A 13,573-nucleotide genomic window follows, 5' to 3' on the forward strand; every position below is an offset into this window, starting at 1 on the left:
TTTTTGACCCCTTTCCTTGTATTGTTGCATACATGAAAAAGTTTTTTTAAGGATCAATATAATTTGTGGGAATTTACAAAAATAAAATGAAATTTTTTTTAGCGTTTCAAACATTATAAATTTGAATAGTTTTGCAAATGTAGTGTATTTTTTTTACATAAAAATCATCTTTACAAGCATAAATACGGCGCTTGACATCGGCAGCGCTCGGCCCACACACACCTTTTCCTTATCAAGCAAACGATATATTTTGCCAGGAATGTCTATTTTGCACAAATTAATGGAGAGGGGGCCGGGGAGGGGCAATCTTTAACAGAACCTTTAAGTCTATATTTGTATTGAATAAGCTAACTGCAGGGTCCAATGTAATCCATATTTAGTTACGATTACAATAATTAATTGATTTATTCAAGACCAGGTTCATAGAGCTCCGTATTTCCGGTTTAATTAAACCTTACTTCCGATATTTCTATTAATATAATATTCTAATCAATCATATACAGATTTATGCCAAGGGGTGTGAAGTAGAAAGTTGTCATTTGGCTTTCAAAAAAGTTGGCCGAGCGCTGAAACGAAAATTTTAACATTGCGAAAAATTGCATGCATAAATTTTGAAAATAAAAAAATTGCAGTTTACACATGTACAGGGGAAGGGAGGGGGGGGGGGGGAGTTCGAATATTCCTCGGAAACAGGGATCTGTGGTTTGGATATAAGGTATAGATGGTATTTGTGTGCGTGTTATATATCTAAACACATGCAGCTTACGGTATTATACGATAATATTTTATATGGGGTAAAACATATTTCAAATCATTATTACTTGACAATTGCACTTCCCCCTCCAAAATAGAGTTTAGAATTATATAACATAATAAAATATAATATAAAGATAATATGGACATTTTGATAAAAAAAATGGTCTNGTGAAGAGGAATATTCCTCGGAAACAGGGATCTGTGGTTTGAACTTAACAGACATTTTCCCCCCAACGATAGACAAAGTTTTCTCGACGAACTCCTAGTGTTTCAAGGTTAGACACTTCAGGTGCAGACTCAAAGTTTGAAATGTCAAAGGTCTTCAGGTTGCAAAAATATAAGGATTTTATATTTCTAGTTCAAAAAGAGGAATGTGTTCCCTAAGCCTTGAATCTTAATCAATCAATACCATAGAACTCCTTTTCTTCATTTTCAGTTAATTAATTAATTTAGTGTGGAATTATTAATACAACTTTGAGATCTCGTAGCTCATCCCGTTTCATATGCACCCAAAAAGAAAAAAAGAAATTTGAAAAAATAATGTAATCTCCTGATTGAAAAGGAACAATTGAGAATTCATGAACATTGATTTTATAATCCTTCTAAATAAATCTTATAGATGAAGGTTATGGTTGTGGAGAGGAATATTCCTCGGAAACAGGGATCTGTGGTTTGGATATAAGGTATAGATGGTATAGATGAAGGTTATGGTTGTGGAGAGGAATATTCCTCGGAAACAGGGATCTGTGGTTTGGATATAAGGTATAGATGGTATAGATGAAGGTTATGGTTGTGGAGAGGAATATTCCTCNGGGGAAGTTCTCTACACAATCATCCAATTATTGAATATTAGTTGTTCAAAGAGTATTTAAAGAATTCGTTATACGTAAAACATTTGTTCAGTATAATTTATTTTTGTAAAATAGAATGCTAAGTGTAAAAAGTGAAATATATTTAGCAATAAATATATAGATATATATATATATATTGTGGTTTGGGTCACGTCAATCTTAAGTAAATTAAGGTTAAGATTAGAAACCTATCTGCTTTCAAGCGTAACTCCTTTAACTGAAAGGCTTTTGAGAGGAACTAAATTGTTAAATATGTGATCAAATAAACTTTTCTTATACTCTGGTGCGGAAAATAAAAATTAAAGGAGATGCGAGGTTACAAAGTTGTACTATAAATTTTACCTTCTTCTTCTGTTTAGTTTGCAGTGGTGCATGTGCATATGTAATGTTTGCAGTGGTGCATGTGCGTATATAATGTTTGCAATGGTGCATGTGCGTATATAATGTTTGCAGTGGTGCATGTGCGTATATAATGTTTGCAGTGGTGCATGTGCGTAAATAATGTTTGCAGTGGTGCATGTGCGTATATAATGTTTGCAATGGTGCATGTGCGTATAAAATGTTTGCAGTGGTGCATGTGCGTATATAATGTTTGCAGTGGTGCATGTGCGTATAAAATGTTTGCAGTGGTGCATGTGCGTATGTAATGTTTGCAGTGGTGCATATGCATATGTAATATTTACAGTGGTGCATGTGCGTATGTAATATTTGCAGTGGTGCATTTGCGTATGTAATATTTGCAGTGGTGCATTTGCGGATGTAATGTTTGCAGTGGTGCATGTGCCTATGTACTGTTTGCAGTGGTGCATGTGCGTTTATAATGTTTGCAGTGGTGCATGTGTGTATGTAATGTTTGTGCGCAGTGCGTGTGACCATTTTTAATAATAACATAATTCAAATCAAGGTTATAATGCAAGAAAAGTTATTTCAGAGGTGTACGCATCTTTTGCACTGCAGTGTACTGTCTCTGGGTGGTAATGTAAACACAAGACCGATGTCAAAGCCTGACATGGGATCCATCTTTCACATAAAAATCAATAAAATATTATGGTCATAAGAAACTAATGTGTGAATTATTAAAATTATCAAAATTGAATGCTTTTAACCTCCTCGGATCCTAAACGAAAACTGATGCATCTATTCTTGATTAAAAATTCCGCCCAGAGAGAACTGGTTTCAATATGTACGCAGAGTATACGCAACTGAAATTAACTTTCCTTGCATTATAACCTTGATTCAAATCAAATCTCAATACTAGATTTAAATTATGCATTTGTCACACGAAATTAAAACAAGTTATTATGTTCTGGACTTAATTGTTAAAAATCCACGCTGAATTGATTAAAGCAAAGTATGTCTGTTTTGAAGAGATAAATAATTTTTGACAACTCAATCACCGTGAAAATCAGCTGTAGTCGTATTGACCATATTTTCCTAAGTTTTCTGCAAACAATAATTATCTTTTTACAGAGAAATAAACGGATCCTCCGCGTCTGAAGGCAAAGCGAAACCAGTTTTTAAAGGCCCATTTCGATTCAGAATAATTGCCAATCATCCTATGCCACCTTTCATTTTTCGAGAATGTTCTTTTTAAACAAGAAATATGACACCTTTAAGTTTTTAAGTACAGACAGTATTTTTACTATAATGTTATTTTAAATCAGACAGAAAAGAGGAAATGAACTAATTCTTAAATCCGACTGAATTTAAATAGATTTAAAATACAAAAATAGTTATCATGATTTTATTTACTTTCTTGTTAGTACTGTATGCTATGCAATATGCATGCAAAACTACTCATTCTAAGTGCATACTCCATTCAGAAAGGAGAATAAGTATTTTCAGTGATTCTTCTATTCTAGTTAATAATCTATGGAACGAACGTAAAAGTTTAAAAAATAAATCTAAAAAATCTCATTATGCACAGTGCACTGGTTTACTGTTCAATATATTTCAAGCCTGCATTCACTCTTCAGATTATTCAGCTCAATTGTGTGTGCGTGTGTTTGTCTGTCACGGAGTTATACATAGCTGACACGGTGTGTAAATACATTTGTAAAAGCTACTTAAAAAATAAAAACTTCATTAAAATAAAAATAAGTTTAATTTACTAGCTGAGGGTCAAAGAAATCAAATGCATAAAAAGAACAGCGCTCAATATTTAGGAAAGATAAGGATTAGAAGTCAGGACTTTTGAGTTGTAAATCTAGGAATTAAGCATTGATCGCCATCCTATGCAGATCAACAAACTAATTTAATTCCTCTTGGATGTCCTGTGATGGTTATACTCTGCAGGGATAACTAGAAGTGTGGGATCAAGCATTGATCCTCAAATTTAAAAGAACCCACATTGGATATCGAGATCATGCGTTCAAGAGAGGAAAAGAAAAAGATGAACAACAAGAAAATACATGAACAGCAAGCACAAAAGACTATGAACAACTTTAGAAATAAAAAAATATATTAAAAAGGTCGGCAAGCAAGATAAAATAGCACGAGTAGTGAAAAACAGGAAGTGTTGAATGGGTGCAGGGTTGGACTAGGAAGTGTGTATGAGTTGAGAGAGGAAGTATAAAGATGAGAAGGAAATGTGTTTTGGTGTTTCCTGAGTGTAGGAGTATTCAACTAGGATATAGGAGGGGGGGGATGGGGGGATGAGATTTATCAGTGCATAATATATAAATCTTTTGAATTCTACGAACTGCGTAGATATGTACACTGTACAGGGTTACCCATATAGGATGAGACTTCAGAGAGACGACTGTACAGAATTTATTCAGCCTTCTTTCTTACGTTTGTGGTTCACAGAAGCTACAAACTAGTTTCTTCGTTATATTTGGAGAGTTTAAGGTCGTCTTTCAAGTCTCATCCTTTGTGGGAACCCCTGTAAATTCTGGAATGGGATGGTTCTAAAATTGCAATAATGATATTGTGGGAGGTTCCAGGCTAAGGGGTGTCAAGGGTGTTTATCAGAGGAAGTATAAAGAAGGTGGACCTAAGGATCCAACAAATCCATGTATTTCTCTATATCCGGTCTCACCAGGCTATTCCGGCCAGGTGGCCGCTGAGGAGTTGCAGATTCAGATTTTTTAAAAAAATATGCTTACATAAAGCAAATCCCACATTCAAAAAAAAGCAGGAACAAATTTCTTAAAAAAAATTGTCATATTTGATCTTATTTCTAAAGTGTTATTTTCGTCACAATTTTTTTTCTTTATTTTTAACATTCTTTTGCCAGACGTAGGATATAAATTATAAACATTATTGTTTGTATATATGTCATCCTGCAGCTTGACAGCTAAACAACGTATATGCTCTATCGTACTGTGTACGTACGTACAATGTACGATAAGCACAGTCACGAACATTTGTATCAATTTTTATAAATGGATCGACTTGAGCGTGTTAAATTCCTTATATTTTTATGTAGCCCTGTACATGTACACTACAACTCTGTTTTAACCTTCAGTTTTTAAGACGTTTTAGGCAAATTTTGTATGAGAACTGTGACCCACTGTGCAAGCTATTTTACCTAGTTGGCACCTATTCCTGAACCAAGACATTATAAACAGTAATTATTAAGAAAACAGATCTTGCAAACAATAATTTTTGTATTACAGAATATACCTTGCAAGAGCCCGAGCCGGCCGGTACAACATGTACTGTACATGCTTTTAGTTGTAGTGTCCAGTCTGGACTACCACGTGACACGTGTAAAGTTAATCCAGCACATTTCATGCAACAAATGTGGCCTGGCAAGATCACAGTGATATAGTTAAGCCTACTTTTTTTTTGCAAAAGTAGTCTTTCTCTTCAAGACGGTCATAATAATCGATTCACTTTTGGTGAATATTTTTGAATAAGACTTTATAATAATAAAAATATAAACATGCAATAATCCTACACACCTAAACGACAAATCGGCCCGAAAAATATTACAAACCTAGCCTAACAACATATTTTTTTATTTACAATTTTCTGTAAGAATATTGTAGAAATTAGAATAAACATATCTGTGCAATTGTAAAAATGGCGTGCTAAAATAACAATGCGAAATTCGAAATTCCTGTCGAGGATTTTTACATGTAGAGACTTCAATGCACAAATGGAGAGGTATCGTATTTAATTAGATTTCTAAGGGCCCCAAATACATCCAGAAAAGTTACAATAAATATTTCCAGACAAATTCGTGCAATTTTGACAATTTTTCTAAATCCGTTTTTAATCGCATCTTATTGGATTAAATATAAAACCATCTGTTGAGACAAATAATCGGTTCTCGGTACAATAATAAGTTTAACATTCCTAGATCAGTTTCTGAAGGATGAACTTGACCAAGGATAATAGAAGAAGGATTTATATTTTAAGAAATACGCATTGTATGAAACTTAATGGGTGCAAATCTTTTTCAAGTAAAGTAATTGAGTCTTATAATCCCTATATCTTTGCAACATGACCGTTGATATTTCAAACTTAAATTATTTGATGTAACAAAAATTATACTTTGAGAAATGTATGGTCTCCGACATTTGGTTGCAAAGAAATTAAGGTTTTGCTATAAACTGTAATTTTCAAAACTTATCTTTGCAACCTGATGTTTAGACCTCTGATATTTTAAACTGAAAGTATTTGATGTAACAAAAGTTAATGTTTAAAATATTTTCGGTCTCCGAAATTTGGTTGCAAAAAAATAATCACTTTAAATATTTATTCCATAGAGTAAAAACTGTCCTGTCCTGTTTTTATCCTCATTGGTTGAAAAGGAATTGTTTTCTGACAGAATTGAAGAAAAATGATTTCCAAGATGAGCTCCTGAGGCCTTGCTTGTGTTTCTGTAGGTTCGAACTAGATTTATTAATTGAATCTAAATGATTCTGAGGTTGTGTTTTGACGGGAGTACAGTGGTAACCAATAAACAGCGGTCGTCTTTATTTATTTTAATAAAACACTGCATATTGAGTTTTTCGTATCGTCAGAAATATTCAATTTTTTAGCGAAGTTAAAAAAATTAAGAAAATAATTCCACTGTTCTTTAGTAAACCACGGAAAATAGTTAAACATTACGAAGATTATTTAAAATAACTATTCTTTTAAATTTTTTAGCACATTGATATCAAAGCATAAATAATGCAGTTTTAAATTGAAATTTCAAAAAATCAAAAACATAAGATTCTTTCTTTTCTTCTTTGCTACTTTGATTTAATTTTATGCCCAAGCATGACAAAATAAACTATAAATAAAATATTAAAAATAAACTTTTTTATTTTTCTCAATAGCTCTTTAGAAAAAAAGATACATTTTTTAAAAGATTTCAGATTTGAATTCAAAATGAAATTACTTTGATTTAAGTGGAGTGGAGTTTTAAAAAAGTTTTCAAAAATCAAATAATGTTTATATTTTGTTTATGAAACTGCAAATCTTGACAATCAAACTATGAGAAATTTACAATTTACAATTTACACTTCCGTTTATTAATTTCTTTCAAGGTAATAAACCGTGTTCCTCTCATCACAACCAGCCTTTCCTGTCTTCGTAGATTCATTGTTTTGTCTGTTTGTCTGTCTGTTTGTCTGTTCGGTTCCGGTTAGTTGGCTGGGAAAGATGTTCTTCGAATGCGTGAGAAGACACGCGCTGGTGGACATATAGTGGTCAAGCAAGCTACAAGTGTCGTAGACAAGTCAAGAAGTATAAATAACGAGGGGGAGGGGGGGGGCAACAGTTAATACCCCCTCTTCAAACATGTTTCGTAAGTTCAAAATAAAAATAATTACATAGCAAATAAACGATAAGAAAATAACCGCATTGTTAAATGATTTGCTTCAAATATAAGGGGGGGGGGGGCAACGATTTATATCCCTCTCTATAAATATCATCTTGAGACAAAAGTGGTAAATGAACATCTTTTTAAAGCTTTTTATAAAATAAACAGGTTAACAACTGTTTATCAAAAATTCAGTCTCATTTTAGAGTTTAATGCAAATTATAATATGCCTAGTAATAGGTACTGATGTAAGGAGGGGGGGGGGGGGTATTATCCCACCGTCTCAACATTAAAAGTGTCATAGCAGAGAGAAGTTATTACTCCATAATTATAAACAAAATTAATATTATTAGGAAGGCCTAAAAGGAGAATACCAAAAAATATTAATTGTTAATCCCCCCCCCCTCCATTCTTAACTATATGGACTACGTACACTATAGTTTCAGTAGAAGTAAATATTTCAATTTACTGATAGCGCAGATTGAAGGATTCATAACTCTCTGATGGGATAATGCATAGATAAAGATAGATTGAACGTAAGACGACATTTTTCATCTTGAAAGATATAAATGTACAGAGATGTTTTAAAGATATTCCCATTATATAGATTAATTAGGTCGGTTGTGAACATTGGCTGTTCTTATGTCATTGAGTACTTGTGGTGTACATGAGTTCTGTAGAGAGAAATTTAAGTTAGTTTTAGTCCTTCTCATGTCCTTCTTCAGTTCTCGTTAATATGATATATTGCTTAGTGAAATAAAATTCACTCCTAAGTGATTTAAAAATTATGGAATCCATGTAGAACACCAAACCACCCCGCTTATCATTGAAATACACTTTGACCCCTTGAAGTATGAGTTCGGGGACTGCACAATTCTTGGTGATTTTGCGTACATAAGCTATCTATGTTTATTTTATTTATATATGGGATAATGAGATAGATAGAAAGATAGATTTTACCGACATACTATTTCTATTGGTCCAGTATAGACAACAAACACATGACTGAACCCTGATTGGATCAGGCGCTAATGGACTCGGTATATATGAGTGGTCACTAGGCAGGAGAATACCAAAAAAATATTAATTGTTAATTCATGAGATCGAATGTTCTCCGGTTTTCATTTTAAAGCAACGTTCAAATAGTTTAAATCAAAATTTGGAACACTCAACTATACAGTCTATATACGAACAATTACGTAATGTTAGAACAAAAGTAAAACAAAGGAATTGAGTCTTTGGAGCTAACTCAAATTTTCTAATCCGTATTCATTTGCATCCTTCTGGTGTAAACCTTTGATTTTTCAAACTTAGACTTCTTGATTTAGCAGAATTCATAGTTTGAAATAACAAAGGTATTAAACATTGGGTTGCAAAGATATTGAGAATCAGAAAATTGGAATTTGTGGTTAAGACTCAATTCCTTTACGTATTTCAGACAGTGGAAGTTCCAGAAAAATATGAAGTAGGAAGACGACATTAAGCAATATTTAATGTTTTTGATGTTGTTATAAGAAAACTAGTTTTGATATAATATATAAATAGTTTAAATTTCAAAATCACGACCAAAGTGAAATGGGTTTTACTACCCTAGTGCTGTGTCTTATGTTCATAATTGGACTAAACTAAACCTAAAAGTCGTCTTCTTATACCACAGTTTGCTGGTTCTTACTGTAGTTATAAAACAACATGTGGAATTTGTTTTGTTAAATTTACCTAAAAAATACCTAATTATTTTAGAAAATTTAGAAAATATTTGAAAGAAACATATTTCAAAGAGGATTCTATTATATATTCTACAAGTTAATTTATTGCCTCTCCTTGTTCAATATTTTAGGTGTGTTCGTAAAATGAAAATGTGTTTATTGTTAGTCGTAGAAAGCTAATAAATACTTATATATTGACCAACTACTATATAGACTTCTTTTAAGTTTCAGCTTTCAGGATTTTAAAATCGCTCTAGGGCCTGGAGAAACGCTCTATCGGGCGTATACATTTTTTATTTCACCCATAGACCATGAGTAGGTTTTTCGTAATATCTTTCTCATCGACATTCAAAATTTAGTGAATCATTGCTGTCTAAAATCTTGAAGATACTATTTCTAAAATTTCAAATCGTGGCTCTCCATACAAAGATTGTAATGCCTGATCAAGTATGAATTAGATATAATTTTTTTTGGATTTAAAAAAAAGATTTTTGTGGATTCTCTACAAAATTCACTTGCTTAATTTTGTACTTTTAAACTTTGAAAACACGACAATATCTCCACATCATTGGTCAGATAAATCGTCATCTTTGCATGAAGGGTCACTTGAAATTACGCGTACAGTCTCTTTAAAGGGAGTGTTCGCGAAAATGAAAATATTATGAATTATCAACTATACACGAATACGTTGAAAAATTATCAATGATTATAGGCTGTAGTATCTGAATGGCTTGTTTGGAATTGAATTGATTTTTTTTACGATCCGAGTCAAATTTTTCAACTTTCGGAATTTTCATGGACGCTATGTTCTTCTGTAATAGTTGTTTTTAACAATTTTCTCCTAATAGACGCAACAAATAGAAATAAGATTAGTAGCGATCACCATCGAAAATTTTTCGACGTAAGCCTATACCCTCAATCATTTTTCGCGAACGTTTCCTTTAACCCTATCTCTGCTGGGGTACTTGACAACCAGGATAAGGAATAAGGTTAAAAGTCTAATGTTTTCTAAAATTTTCAATTTTACTTTAATTGGATTAAGACTGATCAGCTTTAATCCAATTAAAGTTTAATTGGATTAAGACTGATCAGCTTTAATCCAATTAAACTAAAATATTGAAAGAATTTAAGTAAAACAATATAAAGCTGTAAATTGAATGAATGACAAATTTTACACCTTGTTGTATTGTTCTAAAAAAATCAAATGAAATCGGTCCTTTTTCCTATCTTTTTATTAGACCAAATCAGCAAAAAGTTTATCTACCATTTTAATCACAAAAAATTAAATTTTGAAAAGTATAAAATTCATATTTAATATATAATTACTAATTAGCCGAAAACTTTTGATCTCTTGCAGACAATATATACGGATTAATTACACTTCTCAATTATATCCCGTGGATAATATTGGATATCAAGATGTCAAGATATAGCGTCCAAGATTAACAATAAACAAAAGTTAGGACCTCTGGATAAACAAACGATACATAAAACTTAGACCTTAGAAAGGTGTCAAGGACACCATTAATTAATCCAGGCACTTTTTAAATCACGGGAACTGATGTCAATCGAATATGAAACTCTATAAATCGAGGGTCACTTAAAATTACGTTTACATTCCCTTTCAGGGTCAATTAAAAAGTTACTATTTTGTCGACAATCCCTTTAAGAGGGTCATTTAAAAAGTTATAACTTTGTCGACGTTCCCTTTCAGGGTCAATTAAAAAGTTATAATTTTGTCGAAATTCCCTTTCAGTGTCAATTCAAAAGTTATAATTTTGTCGACATTCCCTTTCAGGGTCAATTAAAAAGTTACAATTTTGTCGACAATCTCTTTAAGAGGGTCAATTAGAAAGTTATAATTTTGTCGACAATCCCTTTAAGAGGGTCCATGAAAAAGTTATAATTTCGTCGACATTCTCTTTCAGGGTCAATTATAAAGTTATAATTTTGTCGACAATCCCTTTAAGAGGGTCAATTATATAAAAGTTAAAATTTTGTCGACAATCCCTTTAAGAGGGTCAATTAAAAAGTTATAATTTTGACGACAATCCCTTTAAGAGGGTCAATTAAAAAGTTATAATTTTGTCGACAATCCCTTTAAGAATCGCTGTAGATTGAGTTTATATGTTAGAATTAGTGAACAAGTGCGTGACAGAAACAGTAGGAGAGGTTTCTAACATTTCAATTGACTCAGAGAATCATGGAATCCATGGCATCGTTTTTATCAGAGCTCACAGCGATCTAACCCTTTTCATAAGAGCTCACAGCGATCTAACCGTTTCTATCAGAGCTCACAGCGATTTAACCCTTTTCATCAGAGCTCACAGCGATTTAACCGTTTCCAGCAGAGCTAACAGCGAACTAACCCTTTCCATCAGAGTTCACAGCGATCTAACCCTTTCCATCAGAGCTCACAGCAATCTAACCCTTTCCATAAATGCTCACAGCAATCTTACTCTTTCCATCAGAGCTCACAGCGATATAACCCTTTCTATCTGAGCTCACAGCGATCTAACCCTTTCCATAAGAGCTCACAGCGATTTAACCTTTTCCATCAGAGCTAACAGCGAGCTAACCCTTTCCATCAGAGTTCACAGCGATCTAACCCTTTCCATCAGAGCTCACAGCGATCTAATCCTTTCAATCAGAGCTCACAGTGATTTAACCGTTTCTATCAGAGCTCATAGCGAGCTAACCCTTTTCCATCGGAGTTCACATCGATCAAACCGTTTAAACTAGAGCTCACTGCGATCTACACAGTTAAAGAAGTTTTGTATTAACAATTAAGACCCTAAATTGGGTTAATTTTACCAACCTGCACTCTTACTTGTATACAGATAGCCATTGTCATTTCAAAAACTCCAAGTCACTTTGTTCAAACTTCATTTTTGAACCGGTATTTGGCTAGATCCTAAAAATAATCGTATTCGAATGTTTTTATTTTCTTAGATCACAGTGGCAAACAGTTCTTAAAGTCTCATGAGACCGTTTTTATCAGTTCCAAAACTATTGTTTATTACAACCCATTCAAACACACAGCATACTAATACAGGGCCACTTTTTATCAACAATATGTATCAAAACTATAAAAAATATATATATTTTATTGTTCTAAAAATGCAAATATTCTTTTTGGAACGAATATTTAACCTTGGGAAAGCAGTTGTTGATCTTATAGAATATCGTAGTCATTCAATTTGAATAGAAGGCATGGGGAGGGGAAAGGGCTAGGAAGGGCATTGTGCAAGGGGGGAGGGGGAGGAGGAACCAAGATATTGGGAGGGGAAAGAGTATGTTAGGTTGGCTGGGGAATGGGGGGGGGGGGATTAAAAATTATTTACACGCATGCACAACAATTTTCAAGTTAAAAAGACTCATTATTCCACGTAAATTAACAAAAAGCATATCATCCACTGGTCCAGTAGTCCACAAGTCCAATATTCCACAAGTCTACTAGTCCATTTGTCCACTAGTCCACTAGTCCACTAGTCTACTAGTCCACTAGTTCACTAGTCCACTAGTTCACTTGTCCACTAGTCTACTAGTCCACTTTTCCACTAGTCCACTAAGTCCACTAGTCCACTACTCCACTAGTCCACTAGTCCACTAGCCCACTAGTCCACTAGTCCACTAGTCCACTAGTACTCTAGTCCTCTAGTCCACGAGTTCACTAGTCCACTAGTCCACTAGTTCATTAGTTCACTTGTCCACTAGTCCACTAGTCCACTAGTCCACTAGTCCACAAGTCTACTAATCCACTAGTCTTTCCTAGTTCACTAGTCCATCCTAGTCCATTAGTCTACTAGTCTATTAGTCCACTAGTCTAATAGTCCACAAGTCCACAAGTCCACTAGTCCACTAGTCCACTAGTCCACTAGTCCACTAGTCCACTAGTCCACTAGTCCACTAGTCCACTAATCCACTAGTCCACTAGTCCACTAGTCCATCCTAGTTCACTAGTTCATCCTAGTCCACTAGTCTACTAGTCCGCTAGTCCACTAGTCCACTAGTCCACTTGTCCACTAGTCCACTAGTCCACTAGTCCACTAGTCCACTAGTCCACTAGTCCACTAGTCCACTAGTCCACTAGTCCACTAGTCCACTAGTCCACTAGTCCATCCTAGTTCACTAGTCTATCCTAGTTCACTATTCCACTAGTCTTCTATTCCACTACTCCAATACTAGACTCCATCATCATCTATCATATATTATTGAAATAGATATATACTATTGTATTTGTACAAGATTAACCATAGAGAGGCCAAAGATTAGATTGAATCTTTTGATCGACAGAATTAAAAGTTTTTTGTCGTCGTTAAAGTTTTATACATTGTCGGTATTTTCTCCTTTCTTTCTCCTTCATTCTACTTCCTTTTTCCTATTTCCTCCTTCTTACTCCTTCTTCCTTCTCCTTTTTTTCTATTTCCACCTTCTTACTCCTTCATCCTTCTTCCTTTTTCCTATTTCCTCCTTTCCTTTCTTACTTCTTCCTTCTT

The sequence above is a fragment of the Eurytemora carolleeae genome, unplaced genomic scaffold (assembly GCF_000591075.1).
Source record: "Eurytemora carolleeae unplaced genomic scaffold, Eaff_2.0 scaffold981, whole genome shotgun sequence".
Taxonomy (NCBI): domain Eukaryota; kingdom Metazoa; phylum Arthropoda; class Copepoda; order Calanoida; family Temoridae; genus Eurytemora; species Eurytemora carolleeae.